Here is a 16,906-nt window from a genome sequence, read left to right as displayed (position 1 = left end):
CCTGCTGTGGTTTATAGCTTTATTTCAACATTTTAACAGGAGGTTGCAATAACAGAAAAGGGCACAACTAAAGAATCGAGCTGACCTGACATATTTTGCATTCCAATTGCTCTGAGAGAGGATCCCATCTCAGCTACACCCCTCCAGAAAAACTTCGTGAGTTTCTCTGAAACAGAAAATTGGCAACATTCATTAACATGCACCATTGTTTTGGTAGTTCTGGGGATTTTTCTTTTTCTTTTGTATCAAATGACTGGGTTTATAATCTCTAATTATTTCTGGTTAGGGAAACTTAGGGATGTATGGTACCCTTAGGGATGTATGGAAGGGACACATGGAAGCAGGAAAAAATACTGCTAACTTTTATAAACTCTGTTGACTTCAGGCAAAATTTGGTGGCAACATAAATTAAAAAAACACCCCATCCATAGAATGTTGGATGACAGTGGTATCTTATGACCTAAAGCAGCAATCTCTGTAAGTGCAGGGGCTCTCAGGTATGTGTGGACATTTCCCACTTTGTTTCTCTATTCATTCTAACAGAAACAACTGCCCTGTATCCACATTTATTATGCAATCAGTTCTGAATCAAATATCACACCGGTTTGTGTGCTCCCACCCCACCATGCTGGGATGACAGAATTTTCCTTGCTGCTTTCTTGGTCCCCATATGTTCCCTAAGATACTTCAGAATCAACCACATTATAGAAAGACCACATAGCCAGGCAAGCAGGGATTGGTCACCTTCACCACCTGGGTCCAGCAATAACAATGGCCCAAGCTCATGCCTACTGACTTGTTTTCTCCTACCTCAAGTGATCTCAGCCAAATATAGTCCTTACTGAATGTGATGAAGCCACAGTGTATAATCAACTCCTCCTGGTAAAATGTCAAAAATATGAGGTGAGCCCTACCTCTTTCCTGGTTAATTCATTTTTTTTTTAAAAAGGGTAGTTCAGTGAATTTTTAATGTGTCACCTTCACCCAGAGGAATTCTGAATGATGTGCAGTTCGAAATATTATTCTCAATCATTTCTTTATTTCAGAGTGCAAAAGCCTGATGTTCCTTACAGCATACCTGTCAGATATATCAATTAAAACAGTTCATCATTCTATAACACAGAATAGTGAAATATTGAAACTGGTATCATTTTTGGGTTTCCAGTCAAATGATGATGAGATGAAGAACACTGGCAATTAGTAATAAAATTAAATGATGCATTCTCTTAAATTTTTAAGTAATGCTCCCATCTGTGTAACCCTCATCATCTTAAGGGAGGGGGGATCTTTCTCACCAGTGAATAAATCAAAATTCTCCCTTTGCTTTTTCCCTTGCTGGTTCTTGAAAGAAAATGACATTTGAAGCTTTAATGCTTCTTTGCATCTCTCATCCAGATGCAAATATGAGATTTAAGAGGGATGAATCCAGAGAATGAACCTGGAGCGTGAACTAAACTTTTTTGAGAATTGGGACTTGCATATGCTATCCCAATTCAGAATTAACTAACAGGGAGCTGCAGCTACTTCCACTGTTTTTGCAAAGTAAACTAGTTTATGGCCCAATTCACCTTAACTTCCCACGAGATGATGAAGTGATGCCAATGTGGCTTCCACTGCATCTTGTGGGGGGGGGGGTTTGGTCTTTGGAGGTCTCCTTAGGTGGGCCTACTCAGACCTTTAGCACTGATATAACTAGCGCATGTTCATGTGGACCCATGAAGACGGATTGAGTCTGGGACGGGGTTTGGTTTCAGCAGACATCACTGCTGCAGAACCCACTCCTTTCTGGTTGCCATCTCCCTCCTCTCCACCCTCTACCACCTGCCCCAGCTCTCTCCCACCCCTATGTGATTTGACCTGGCCTGGCAGGCATCCAGCATCTGCTAGCATGCAGAGCCAGCTGATCATCTCTTGCGGCGGCCAACTAGTGCACTCTGGCATGTTGCCTTTTGCGACAGCTGGAAGTGCCTAGTGCCACTGAAACAGTCAGCCCCATTAGGATTAGGCTCTTAGAGTTATAGTCTCACCTATGTCTGAAGCAAGTGAGTGAAAAGTTCATCATATTCCTTCCCTCCCATGATTCTCTATAGCAGTGGTTCTCACACATTTAGCACTGGGACCCACTTTTTAGAATGTGAATCTTGTCAGGACCCACTGAAAGTGATGTCATGACTGGAAGTGACATCATCAAGCAGGAAAATTTTTAACAATCCTAGGCTACAATCCTACCCACGAGTAAGTCCCATTGACTATCATTGTTAAAAGAATGTACATAGTAGCTTGTTATAAGTACAGGTCTGTAACATTTTCCCAAATGCAGTCACGTACCATGGTAGCATCAAGTCCAATATATTAAAAGTAAAATATTGAAATGAATTGGGAACCACCGGAAATGGGCTCGTGACCCACCTAGTGGGTCCCGACCCACAGTTTGAGACACACTGCTCTATAGTAAAAACAACATTCTCCAGCTGTGAAAAATCATGGCATAACATAATGCCAATCATTGGCAATTATTGAAAGGTGTCACAAAAAGAAGCCAGCACTGATGGCAGGTAAGATAACTAGGGCTGTCCCTAAAGGTTGCAAGCATGATAGGAGGTTATTGAATGGAGCTATTTCACTCAATATGATTCCCGCAGAAGCCTGATAATATGTGAAGGACTAAGGATTGTTTGTGTCAAAGGAATCTACCTTGTGCCATGAAAACTTAAGTTATATACTTGGAGCTGATTATTCAGATAAAACAAATTTGCATATGCAGGTATTACATACTCTTGTTCCAAGGCTTGTGGCATGTCAATTTTGCAAGAGGACTAAAGTCAGAGGTAGTTGAGGATATGAAAGGCTTGGAAATGCAAACTCCTGCTATTCCTAGAAGTACCCAAGTTAGTTGAGTTATACTAGAAGAATTTGGGTCAGTCAGCATGCATGCACAGATTGAGATTGAGATTGAGATTGAGAGAGAGAGAGAGAGAGAGAGAGAGAGAGAGGGAGAGGGAGATTCCAATGAACTAAAGTAGTTGTTCTCTAGACACAATTTGATAGGATATTGACTACATGCAATGTTACTGAAAGGTCTTACCAGTGTTGGGAAACCCGGCGTGGCGTGGCGTGGCTTGACTTGAGTCAAGTCACTGAGTCACCACCCCCGACAACTCAACTCAAAAAAGTGTCATAACAGAGTCATTGTCTAAGTTGCCCAGTCACCCTTTAGAGACACTAATGGACTCAAGTCAAGTCAGCCCCCCCCCTTTAAAAAGCCCTCCTTTAAAAAGTGGAAAAAATAGGGCTCCTGCCAAGGAGCATGTGCATGTATTGGAGATATATTTGAACACTCCCCAGCTGTCCCCACCCATCTGTAAAGAGGGCACAAGGGTGGGAGGGATGGCAATAGAGCCAGGAGAGAAGCAGCAAGAGGAAGGAGGAGGATCATGAGCAGCAGCTGGGAGGCTTACCAGGGTGACCCAATCCTTTCAGCTCTACTCAGAAGTAGTCCCTCTGTAGCTGCTCATTCAATGAGGGTCCCCCTTCCAAGTAACAACAGAGCCATGCCTGCAAAGCATGATTACTCCCTTGCCTCCTCTCTCTCCCTAGGCTGAGTTGCCCCCTTTAAGAAACCAGCTGTGGGGAAAAATGGGGCTGCTGCTGCCGAGGGTGCGTGCATGTGCCAGAGTTCTCTTTACTCACTCCTCTACTGCTCCCTTCCATCTGTAAAGGGGGGGAAGAGTCGGTGGGAGGGAGAGCTGGGACAGAAGCAGCTAGAGGAAGGAGGGTCACAAGCAGCAGCTGGAAGGCTTACTAGGACAACCCAATCCTTGGCAGCCTTACTCACAAGTAGTCCATTTGTGCCAGCCATTCAATGAGGGTTGCCCCTCCTCTGCTCCTCCTCCTGCCCTCCCTCAGCCAATGGAAATATGAGAATGCCCATCCTTTGTCCAATGATCATCTGTTCCATCTGTTCCTATCAGAGATGGAAAAAGAGAGCCTAGTCCTGTATCACCCTCCTGTTCACATTAACCCTTTCTTGCATCGCGGCTGGCACTCCCTGCTGCTTGCCCGTTGGAATGCTTGCCCCTTGAGGTTTTCCACACAGTGAAAACAGTAAGTAGGCACCCCCCGACACAGTCAGACTCGAGTCAGCATATGTGGGAACAAGTGCTGAGTCCGGGGGGGCCCCCAATTCAAGTCTTTTTCAGAGTCTTCCATGCACATGACTCACAAGTTGCTGAGTCAGCAAAAATCACACATTTCTGCCACTCCAAGTCTGAGCCACTGACCCAGGTTCCAACACTAGGTCTTACCTATGTAAGCATTCCATGCCACTTATGTCACATTTAAAACATTTTTATCCCATGTCAGCCGATAAACACAATATACAGAACCTCCAGAGTGAATGTTGCCTGAGCTACTTGCCTGAGTCACTTACATGCTATCGTTGCATGTACATGGGCTAGGATATTGGATTCATCACGATATTACATGATGGTGGCTCCTCAATAGGCTCATACTTTTTGCTAACACAACAGACAAGCAACGTTATGCCCAACTTGGCTCTACAAGCACCTAGAAGGCTGAAAAGAAAAAGTGCACTAATGAGGCCACAATATTGTTATATGGCGACCCAAGTTAAAAGCACTTTTCAGTCAGCATGCGCTTAAATCTCTCCCATTGTAATCCTCTGACTAAAAAGTGCTCAGCTTTTGCTAGATTCTGCCCAGAGTGATTTTTAGATGTGTAATCCTTTTCTTTAAGTGATAGGGGCTGATTTTTATTTGATTCTATTAAACCACCATCGCAGCTGGTCAGAGATTCTGTCTGGAGAGATGGAGAGTTTAAAAAAGCTTTTGCATTTCAACAGATGTCTACATGAAAACAAGGTCCGCTCATGTAAACCAGTTGATCGCATGCATGCCCTTTTGAGTGTTTGTTCAGCTTTGGCTCTATGCGCAGAGGCTTGTTGAGAATAAGCCCTGGGGCTCACCCCGACAACTGCCATATGTCTGAGCAAAGCACAGATGAATAGGGGCAGTAGTTCAGTTGCCTAAGGTTCCTTTCTTTCTCTGTTGTGCCACTTTCTTTTCAAGTACCCTTCAGAAACATGGACATCTCAGCACAGCATCACAGGGAGAGAACAGACTGTCAAATCTTGATACATATTCCCTAAGCCACTGGCACCAGCCATCTTGTTCCAGTTATCTCTTTCATCACATTGGTCTCTCATGTTTAGATCTTTAGACTTGCTTTTTGTGAAATGAAGGATCTTTATGAATAGCATATCATTTACTCCAAATTATGGCTGATAATCAATTGATATGTAAATCAAACAAATATTAAATTTAACCGAGAATTCCAGGGGGGAAACACTGTTCTATATTCAAACTTTCTATACTGAAAAAGAACTCTTTCCAGACCACTTAAAAATAATAATGAATAGGACAGGGGTCGAAGGGCTACATCAAATATATGGCACAGTGTCGAGGGCCAAAAAAATAATTAAATATAAAATTTAAATAAATACATTAGAGATGGAACTTAGTTGAATGAATAAATAGGCTCAAATGTCCAGGATTTCTCCAAACACCAACACAGCCCAAAGTACACACTTAAACAGACCCCCATTCCCCCACCCCACAAGCACAACTCTGGTTGTGTTTGGTAAACTGGGCCAGAGGCTCTCAGGGGATCAAAGGTTGGCTGCGGGCCAGATAGAGGCTTGCCACAGGCCGGGCTGGGGTTTGGAGACCCCTGCTCTAGGATCTTTCAATTCCTGTGCAAGTTACAAGGTTGAATTAATACAATGCTGGCTCTGCATTAACTGCATTTTAAGATACATTTTGATATTACTTTGGAATGTTCAAAGCACTTTACATACATTTTCTGTCAGTTTAATAACATGCAGATTCCAAACTTTATGAAATCTAGATGTTCCTAGGTAAGTAGTATAGCATAAAAACAAAACATCAAAACAAAAACTTAAGTTTTTTTGACTTAAAAACAAAACAAAAACTTGCAAAGTCTAGTTTTTTCAAAGCTGTTCTTATATCAAAAAGACAACAAATGCTAAAAAATAGTAATACTCCTAATTTGTCTTGATTTTTATGTCTTTTTTTCTTCCAGTAATCTACTCTTATATACTTGTTGACACCAAGCAGCATAGCATAAGTGTTGTTGAATCATTAATACATTTATGTTCAAAAACAGTGGGGTAGCTGTGGTGTTTAATCAGAACAATAATGACAATTTGAAATGGACACTGGACATTCTCAACAGTCAGGAGACAGAATAGCCATCAAATTAGGAGCGACGATCTTCCAAAGTGACAAGATTCTGATTCTCCATGCCTATCAGCCATGGCCTGTCTATCAAACTGCTAACTTCAAGCAGTGAGTTTGAGGGAATGGCAGGGTGCCCTACACCCCATTTCTCCCACCCCCTGGCCTGCCTCTCACAAAGCTACTTCAATCAGTTTTCCGATACTCTTCCTGCTCACTGAGAATGAGCAAGAAACAATGTCTTCTTCCATCGTTGGTGCTTCCACCAGCACCAGGAGATCTTGGGCAGCCCTGGTGTTCCAGCTAACTTACCAGCAATCATGAAGAGAGAACTACTACATTCCTTTAGTGAGTGACTAAAAACATGCATCTTACCTTCAGCATAATAAAAGGGGGTCATTGATGTCTATATGGCATACAAAAATGCAAGCGTGTTCTGTGGGTGGGTTTGAGAGGAAAGCAGCATCTTCTCTGGGCCTAAGTCCCCATGAATTATTAAAACACTCCTGTTTATGTGGATAATTTTTAGAGGATGAGCAGCTGGTCCAGAACAGTGGATTTCCCCTTCAGTTAAGCAGACAAATGAAGACATAACAATGGAGGATCACATACTTGGATGCATGTGCGCACACTCATCAGGGATGCTCAAGGCCTAATGGGATCTTTTTTTTGGTTCTGTCTTCACTTTGAGAGGGGTGAAAAATTTCATCAAAGCAGCAGAAACGAAATTTATTTTGCTGTCTTGTTTTCCCAGCTGTAAACATCACCTCTAACAGAAGGGGACTGGTAATGAGGGTTGGAAGGGAGAAACACCGATCATTTCAAGAGACAGGCAGTTCTAAAACATGCTGAAAGCACAAACCATGTGGCAAACTGTAAGATTTTAATTCACACGGTGCCCTTGATCAGTCTTTCTTGCTTTTATCCAAATGCAAAGGTTTAAGGCAAGAATGTTTCAAAGAACTGAGAAGGCAGCAAATGAGTAGAAAGAATGTTTTGGCTGCAAAGGGTATAGAGCATCCAGTACTATTTTCCAGAATATTTTAACATTTCTTTTCTGCACCAAAGCAATGAATGTGATAGAGAACTGATAATGCAATGGATCTGTAATGGACCAGATCCAATGGATCTGCAACGGAACTGTAGGTTGTAGGTTGGCAACCTTCAGTCTCGAAAGACTATGGTATAAGCCTACAGCACCCAGTATTCCCAGGCGGTCTCCCATCCAAGTACTAACCAGGCCTGACCCTGCTTAGCTTCCAAGATCAGACAAGATTGGGCATGTGCAGGGTAACAGTTGCTGTCTCCCAGGAGATATTGCAGAAATGTACTAGCATGAAGAGGAAAAGGTGAGTAGCTCTCTATGGCTTGGAGAGTTGGTCAGCTGTTTATGTCACAGTGATCCACACAAGACAAGGATCCCAATCCAAGTAGAGGCATTATTACACGCTGAATGCCCATACACATTACACAATAGATGGGACAACTAAACAACTAAAGCAATCCAGGTTGCTTTTTTATTCCATTGTGACTTGCAAAATGGGTCATAAATAACCATTAGTTCATTAGAAAAAAACTCAACCACCACAGTGTTGTAATTTCTTTTATAAGGGCCAACCTTATAAAGATATAAAAACTTAAGTCTTTGAGTTCGTCAGACATGGGAAACTCAAAAAGCTTGCTTAAGTTTCTGTGTCTTTTTGGTTTATCTTAATAAGAGGTATTCCTCCACTGTGGCTATAAAAAGACAGGCAAATTTTCCCCCTATCTTTCCCCTCATTTTTCCTTTTAAATTGTCTTCATCTCATCCGCATGTTTTCTGATGAGGTCAAATGCCCAATAATTGGTACTTAAAATAATATAACTTAACCAAGATAATAATAGGGTAGAATAAGATACAACTGCAAAAAATGTATCATGCCATGTACCGATTATGCAAGACTTCAGAAAATGAAATTCAGCATCTTATTCTGTCTTCATGGGACATTTAAATGAAGGTGAGTTGGGTACAATTTGAGAAAATGCAAGGAAGCTTATTTTGATTCTGTTTGCACAGGCAACCAAGTAATGCTGAACTAAGGAACTTAACTATTCTGTTCCCAAGTGAAGGCCACAAAACAATTCAATGAGCAAACCAAACAAAGCAAACCAGGCAAGAATCCAAAAAGAGCCACTATATCATGCACATTAGTAGCAGCTAGAAGGAGCACCTTCTACATACATGGCCGTAACTAGTACTAGCTACTGCACATCAGCAAACTCTAAGTATGAGCTACAGGATAGTAAATTTTATAATAGGATTGCATTTTATACTATCTTACTAACAATCCTAACATACCCTGGAGCAGGCAGGCCAACTGGCCTGTACTGCATCCAGAGTAGGGTTGGGCCGGGTTGCAGCGCAATTAAAAGTAAAAGGAATGCATTTTCCTTACCCCATGTCATGTAGCAACTGCCCCATGATACTACTCACCACCTAAAGGGGTGGCGCAGATCTGAGCGGCCTGGTGTAGGGCTGGGCCGCCTGGGAGTGGGGCTAGGATCCAGCATAAGTGCTGGATCCTGGCTCCACCCCCTCCCAGGCCTGATCTTCTCACCAGCCCACTCATTGCCCGCCCTCCCCCTGCCCCAGAATGCCTCTATTCTGTCCTTCCCCAAACCCCACGTTGGCGCAAATTCACCGGTCTGCTGGTGCAACAGTGCCAAATTGGCCTTTGGAGGCTGGTGCTCATCTGTGCGCTGGCATTCCAATTGCTGAGGTGGCTTGCGCAGGCCTAAGAACGCATCTGGATAGGTTCAATTTCCACACACAGCATGATGCTTTAACTGCAAGTGCATTTGCACTGGCTCTTTATGTCAGATCTCCTCCTATCCCAATACGGTTCATGCCTAATTAAGAGTAGCTCTATAGCTTGATATTCAATTAATAAAAATCTAGCAGTGGTTTGATGCTATAGGCTGTATCAAACAGAGAGGAGAACCAGTTTGGAAGTCAAGTGTAAGCACGCAAGACCTCCTCAGCAGAAATAAAGTCATGCGTCACATAAGGACGGGGATAGAGATTGAAAATCTCTGTCATTAAATGGTCCCGTTGTTAAACTTTTAAATAGAGGCAAGGAGGTGCATCCTGCCAAAGGCGCCCCCCCATCTGAGTGTCTGGAGGCTGCAATCCCCTGTCTACTTTCCTAGGAGTAAGACCCACTCTTTGTAATGGGACTTCTGAGTAGGCTTTGCAGAGGCTTCCCCTTCTTGTTTGTAAGCACCACCTGAGTGTCTAAAGGCTGCAATCCCTGCCTAATTTCCTGGGAATAAGCCCTACTTGTTGTAATAGGGCTTACTTCTGAGTAGGCTTTGCCTTCCTGTTTATATGTATGCTCATGCCAGCAACCCTCACCTCCCGAGCTCATTAGGCTTTTAAGCAGAGGTGGGTGCCAGCAACAGAAGCCCTGATCTGAGCGTCTGGAGGCTGCAGTCCCCATCTGCTTTCCTGGGAGTAAAACTCACTTGTTGACTTCATGTTTTTGTAGGGTGCCTGGGGGCAGTTTGGCACTAAAGCCCATTAGGCTTTGATATCGGGTGACCACCATCACAGTATATGCAGTCGGTCGTTAGGCAGAATGTCACTAAGTGGTGCACACCTGTTCAGTGTCTTTTATAAAAGCAGCATCACCAAGACTCCCTTTCTCACAGCAAGAGAATATGCTATCATCTCTACTTTACTTTCCCACCTGGGACAAAGCAGCTATTTACTTTCCACTGAAGAGGCTGTGTAGATGGTATAGAAATAAAGAACTGTATTGCTGATGTTATTGTGGAAGTAAACAGTGCTGTATGGCAAAGGCAGACTTGAATACATTCCACCTGCGGCAGAAAGTGGCTAGTGGCCACATGTTAATAGTTATAGCAGTGTTCTTCATCCTGTGGGTTGCAACCCCTATGGTGTCATGAAGCATCAATTGGGGGGTTGTGGCAACCTTTTAAAGCCTATGCAAGAGAGCTTGGTTCCAATCCAATAATGGTACTGCCTAATCAAAACTGAGTTCTTCTTGCTCTCTTGCCCTAAGACTGGCCCTACTGAGGTTGCTACTTCAAAGAGTTGTTGTGAAGACACAAGAGGTAGGTGGCAACAGTGGTGGGGGTGGATTGATCAGGTCCATGGAGGGGGCACAATCAGCAGCGGATCCCCATTCTCATACTTATTGGGGTAATGGCATGAAAAAGAGTTCTGGTTGATAGCATAATCCTATGAATGTTTACCATGCTTAGTTGGAAGTAAATCCCACTGAGTTCAGTGGAACCTATTGTTAGTTAGTGTCTTCAGAATTGCAGCCTTAGTTCGATTTGCAGTTTGTATTTCCCAAAATACATCATGCCATTAAGCACATGTGCAAAAAGCAAGAATTAAAATGATAGGACTTTTTTAAGCTTAATGAGAAAATAGAGGTTGAGGTTCTTTGTTTGGGAGAAGACACATCTAGTTGCTTTTTTGCACCTTTCCTCACTTCACCTTTCAGAAATTTTAGAACGGAGCTGACTTCTGACCATACTGATAATGAGGATTAGTTCTACCTGTAACCGCTCTTGTGCAATCTCTAAAAGTTCCTAGCAATGGGAGAAATTGTTGCTGCAAAAATACCACATTCTAACCAATCAGCTTCTTCATGCCTGCTCTTTATAGCCCCATCTCCTTAAATAAAACAAAATGCTACCAAGGTTAGGAAAACAACTCCACAGGGTATGGAATTTCTCCCTTGGACCTATGCACAGAAGATTTTGACATATCATGCTATTTTTACCTCATCATTTTTCTTGTGCTCTTTTGAGTTGTACTAGTTTTAAAAATATCACCTTAAGTATATGTTGTCTCAACTGTAAGCTTTGTTGTTGAAATGCTTGATTTGAAACTTTTTTGGTATATCCAACGTAAGAAAGAATCATTTCCCTTAAATACAAAGTTCCTTGACAACCGTATAATAGTTACATAACCTATATCCAACAGTTTGTCACAGTCTAATGTGACATGAAAATAGCCTGCAGGCAGAGCAATGCAGATAAGGTTAGGGTTACCAGATACAAAGTGGGACAGAGTGCCTATACCTTTAGTCATAGTACAGAAGAGAGAATATTGGCAGGTGCAGCTTTTTAAACACTTCCCTGTTGAGCTGCAGGGCCTAGGAGAGGGGGGTAAAGGGGGTAATTTGTTCCCGGGCCTGGGGTCTGAAAGGGGGCCCGGGAGCTAGAGGCGGGGGCCCAGAGCGGTACAGTTTCCTGAGAGCTGAGCAGACTGCTGCACGGGAGACAGGACGCTGACACCACTCCCATAAGGCAAAGCAGCAGCGCCACCTACTGGGCTTGGGCACTAGTACATGAGGTGGAGCTGTGCTCTGAGCTATAAGAGAGGGGCTGAGATCTGTTCTTGTGGCCTGCTGGCATCCTAAATATACCCTAAACATTTTCAACATCTGAAAAAAATTTGTGGCTTCTCTTCAGTCTGGTCTGTCTCTAAAATGTATTATTCTCATAAATCAGGAGCCCTGAAAAGAAAAGACAAAAAAAGAACGAGATGAAACTCATAGAAGGGGTCAACAAACACTTTTCCGTTTGGGTTAGGTGCAGCTTCACACGCACAGAGTTCCCCATTGAGCTCACCTGTAGAATTGGAAAAGGAAGAAGATGTTGAAAGCCTTACCCCCAAATTGATTTGGGTGCTTCTGCACAGAGTTTTGATAAAGAGGCAGATGCAAAAAATGAAAATGAAAAACAGAAAGAAGTAGACATACAGATGCATGTGATAGTGAATTTGGAAGGAGAGAGGAGTGATCATAATGTAGGCCTTGACACTGGATATATCACAACTGAGTTTCCACCTCAAAAGGAAAGAGAAAAGTATGTTATGAATGGAACTTTTACCATCAGTGCATAAAGCACATTTTGGAACTGCACAATTAAAAACCATTAGATCTGTTGAACTTGTGAACAGAGTACAGACGAGGTGACCTGTTTCCAAATGTTTGTATTAGTTTAAGAATATTGTTAACAATTCCAGCAACAGTAGCTTCTGCAGAGTGGTCATTTAGCAAACTAAAGCTAATTAAAAATTATAAGATCTACAATGTCTCAGGGACGTCTTGTGGATTTGGCCAGGCTAAGTATCAAATCAAGCATTGCCAGAACAATTAATTTCCATGTTGCGATTCAAAACTTTTCACAGAAAAAGGCCAGGAAAGCTCTTTTTGCAAAGTAAATACTAAAGCTATAATTCTATACACACGTTCCTGGGAGTAAGCCTAATTGAACACAATGAGGCTTACTTATGAGTGGACATGACTAGGATTGCACTGTAATTTTCTTAATAATAGTTATGTCTTCTGATGATCATATTTGCATATTAATATAAAATGATATTTCAATGTGAATTCTGTCTCCTTATCTGTATGGTTCTTTCTCATCTGCATTATAGCATAAACAAATACGTTCAAATCAAATGTGCTTTGTTATCTTTTATTTATTTATATTTATTATACTCATCGACACCCTCCCCCCTTGTTGACTCCTCCCCCTTTGGGAAGGGGCCCAAAAGAAACTTTGTATCCCCTGCCAAAATTCCTCTCAGAGGCCCTGTTGAGCTGCACCTGCTAAAGTTCCCTCTTCTATACAATGATTAAAAGTATAGGCACTCTATTCCACTTTGTATGTGGTAACCCTAGATAAGGTGATGGTTTAGTTCTCCATAGTTCCCATTACACCTCAGTGAGCTTCTAGGTTAGGAGCAAGAATCACTTTTTTCTTTCTCTTCCTTCATCACCTCTCCTGGAATCTGTGATCAGTTTAGAGGCGCTGAGAGGCAGTACCAGGTTTAGAAAGCAGGCCTGCCTCTACCCTTGCTCTGTGTGAAGCAACAGTAAGAGATGAAGGGAGGGGGAATAGGCATGGAACTATATATAGTATCTCTAATACACCACAGATCAAACTTAAGAATCCTTTAGTAATTTAATAAAGATCAGCATTAGTTAGTACTACAGCAGGTTGGAGAAGTCAACACTAACAACAAAAAATCTGCCTGGGAAGAGTTGGTAAGCTTCATCATTTGACTAGAAAAACTTGGGAATGGTTGGCTTTAATGTTTTGATTTTGACTCCCCCCCCCCATGTGGTTGTCCTCTTCCTGCTTTTTGGATTAAATTACTGCCTTATGGGTGAGGCCTAGGAACTGTCTAGAAGAACAGGAAGCAAAGTTTCCAGAAAGACAAAGAAGCTGATAGTCTAAGGCAGTGGTTTTCAAATGTTTTGCACCCGGATCCGCTTTTCAGTATGACAAGCTGACCAGGACCCATCAGAAGTGATGTCATTAACCTGGAAGTGATGTCATGGCCAAATGTGACATAATCAAGCAGGAAGTATTTTCCTGAGAATGCAGCAAGCACTGAAATTGTCCATGGTAAGCACTGAAATTGCACCATTTTCTCTAGATAGGTGGGCTATAAATAAATTAAAATAATTATAAATATTAAAGTAAAACAAATAGTTAAATAAGGGGAGGTGACATAGGGAAGCCAGCCCTGTTTCACTAAGGACGCAATCCAAACCTGCGCTGGAGCAGGCAAGCCAGGAGGTTCGTTGGGTGCAGTGGCTCAGCCACGGCCAAGGGGAAACTCTTCCCCTTACCCCTGGGTAAGGGCTGCGTGCCCCTATGGGTCTCCTCGAACCTGCACCACCTCTGGAGGAGGTGAAAGTCCAAGGAGAATGGAGCAGCTGGAAGCTGCTTCGTTCTCTCCGGGGACAGGGGTTGGAATTCAGCATAACCACCGGGTCCCAGCCCCACCCCTGGCTCCCTGCGCGCCTGCCCTGGGGCCACCCACCGCCTGCCCTCCCCCCACCCAGAAACGCCCCCCTCCCCACACCTACCTTTGCCGCTTGTGTCAGCGTGAGAGCCACTGTGGAGGCTTCTGCCTGCCTCCACGTGTCGGCGCATCTGAATGCACTGACACGGCTCCCACCCACGGAGGCACAAATGTGCTTTATGGCATGTTTGTGACCCTCCATGGCCTCCTATGCTGGCATAACTGCTGGTTAGGATTGCGCCCTAAGTGAATTCTCTCTGTAGCATGTCTGCAATTTGTCAACTTGGAGGGAGGGACCTCTGTTGCCAGGTGGGCCTACCCCCGAACCAGACCCCAGAAATTAACTGTTAGTTATGCGTCAGTGGGCCCACTAAAAACAGGAAGCTAGTGTGTCTCTTTCAGCACAAGAACTGCTTCAGCTGAGTGCTCTGAAGTTGTTTGCTGCCTGCTAAAAATGGTGAAACAGGAACACACTTGCCAAATAGAAAAGTTAACCAATGTGTGAGAAGCAAAGTAAAACAGCAAGACAATGCTATAGAAGATGTGAAATTTCCTGCATCCAGTGGCTGTTCGTGCTCTCTGACCACAGCCCCACTTGCAAGTGTGAAGTAAAGCCTTCACTCATAAAAACCTCGATGGTCGTTGGTGTGTCCTTTTATTTCATCCAATCCTGCAATGCGTTAAAGCTGAACTTGCCCATCAGTCTCCAAAGACTGGGCAACACTTCATTGGAACTGGACCATTCTGGTGGCATTGGATTCCGCTCAGCCTGCCCTTTCTAAGGGAATAAGGCATGTTAATCTACTCGTGAATAAACACACAGCATGGCTCAGTTTCACTTTCTGTAGGGCTCCATGCATTTTCCTTCTCTGTCACCAGCTTGTCAGTCTCAGCTTTGCAACCCACCAACAATCAGGTTGTGACCCACCAACTGGGTTGTGACCATCAGTTTGAGGGTCTAAGGAGTCACCTATGACTAGGAGCTGACTGACAGCTATTTCCCCCTGGGAAACTGTCTTTCTGGCCACACTGCCCTATTCCTTCCTGAAATATGAAGAGGACCCTGATTCAGTACACATGTTGGCATTTCACAAGTTTGGTTTTTCCTAACATCATCTGTTGATATGACAGTATTATACTCAACAAATTGCTTTAAAACAAAGTCAAGTTGTACTTAAGAGACTATGAGGGCACAATGCAATGGCAAGTGCAATTTTTTTTAAAGATCGTGACCCCCATGGAAGAAACCTGTGCATTTTATTTATGTATAGCACCTAGTATGTTTTAGGTGCCCTTATAAATAATAGATTATGATGGTGAAGCAGAAGCAGCAGCAGCAATGGGGAATTCACAAGAGAGAATGATTCATGGAATAACTAGCTCATCTTCAGGACAGGCTGTGAGCAACATTTTTCAGGATGCACTTGTTCTGTTGCTTTGGAAATAGATCCTATAACAATGTAAATAATTGAGGCTAGGAAATGTGTACCACCACCCTGAGAAATTTCACTGGTTGCATCAAAATTCTTTTGGCTTTCCTCAGTGTGTCTCTGTTGTTGCACCACAAGAGGAACTTTCAAACCTCATTTCAAATTTTGCTTTTTGCAAAAACTAGTGGCAGCCTAGGAATGCATTTTATGTACTTTTTTCTAGTTTTATGAAAAAATTCAGTCATAACTCCTTTCATGTTTTACCTGATTGAAATTCCCATGTCCCAGTTTCATTGAAGGGAATATTTTGGTGACTGTTTTAAGGCTGTAATCCTATACATACTATCCTGGGAGTAAGCTGCATTGAATACTGTGAGACTTACTTCTGAGTAAATATGCATAGGACTTCACTGTAATTAACCCAAATTCCTAATCAGCTTGGCCTTTTCCTAGCCATCATAAGGCACAGAATAAAACAGTTGTGTCTATTGATTTTTGTTTCATACTTCATCTAAAAAAATTTCACATTTATTAAAAGACTATTTCTTGTTCCAAGTTTTCCACACTTGCCTCTTTTCATTCATACAACCATGTTTCCAATAGCTACCTCTACATTTTGCTCCACTTTTCTTTCTTAACTGTCACAAAATTACTTTGAATCAGAGGGAAAAAAACAGAATGAACAAAACAGGCATTGCCAGAAAGTCTGATGCTGCCAGGAATAACTTGGAAGCCTTTACCAAATCAATGGAAGGCACATGTTATAGCACCTTCCAAATAGGCTTTTATTACCAGTAACTGAAATACTTCCATTAGCTTTCCTCTTGTTACATAAATCTTTAAAAGTGCCTAAATGACTTTTAGAGTTTTCCCCTTACTCATCAATATAGGCAACATTTGCTGATGCACATGATCAGATCTGCCTCATTAGTTTATTTAAAAAACTTAAATCATACTTTCATATTTTTTGATGCACATTATTTGATCTGTCTCATTAGTTTCTTAAAAAGCTAGTGGAAATTGTATTTTTGCTAATGTTTCTATTAATCTCATCTTTCGACAATTTTTTCACATCAGAGACTTGACACAACGCAATAATGAAGCATAGAAAAGGGAATGGCAATGTTCTGAACATTGTGGGTTACTTTGTTCTCTGATTTCTTTTTATCTGCCCTTGTTTTTTCCAGGCTCAATTCTGTCTAACTACAGAATTTCCTTATTATATTTTTAGTCTTGGCAATTACTATTCTGCACTTTAATTAATTACACATCTGCAATACATAACAGTGCCCTTGATTAAACGGAACACAGAGAGATTATCATTGGTTCCTTACACTAAATGAAGAACAACTGTAGCACAG

At 42.4% G+C, this 16,906-nt stretch overlaps 1 protein-coding gene and 1 pseudogene across 1 annotated transcript in view; both read right to left on the bottom strand.

The window, feature by feature from the left end:
- Positions 1–16,906, bottom strand: part of CNTNAP2 (contactin associated protein 2) — a 1,320,279-nt gene that overhangs the window by 777,603 nt on the left and 525,770 nt on the right. The window lies entirely within an intron of this gene.
- Positions 7,464–7,580, bottom strand: LOC136655182 (5S ribosomal RNA; annotated as a pseudogene).

The sequence above is a fragment of the Tiliqua scincoides genome, chromosome 5 (genome assembly GCF_035046505.1).
Source record: "Tiliqua scincoides isolate rTilSci1 chromosome 5, rTilSci1.hap2, whole genome shotgun sequence".
Lineage (NCBI taxonomy): Eukaryota > Metazoa > Chordata > Lepidosauria > Squamata > Scincidae > Tiliqua > Tiliqua scincoides.
Note: the sequence above shows the minus strand (reverse complement) of the source record. Positions and strands in the feature narration are given on the sequence as shown.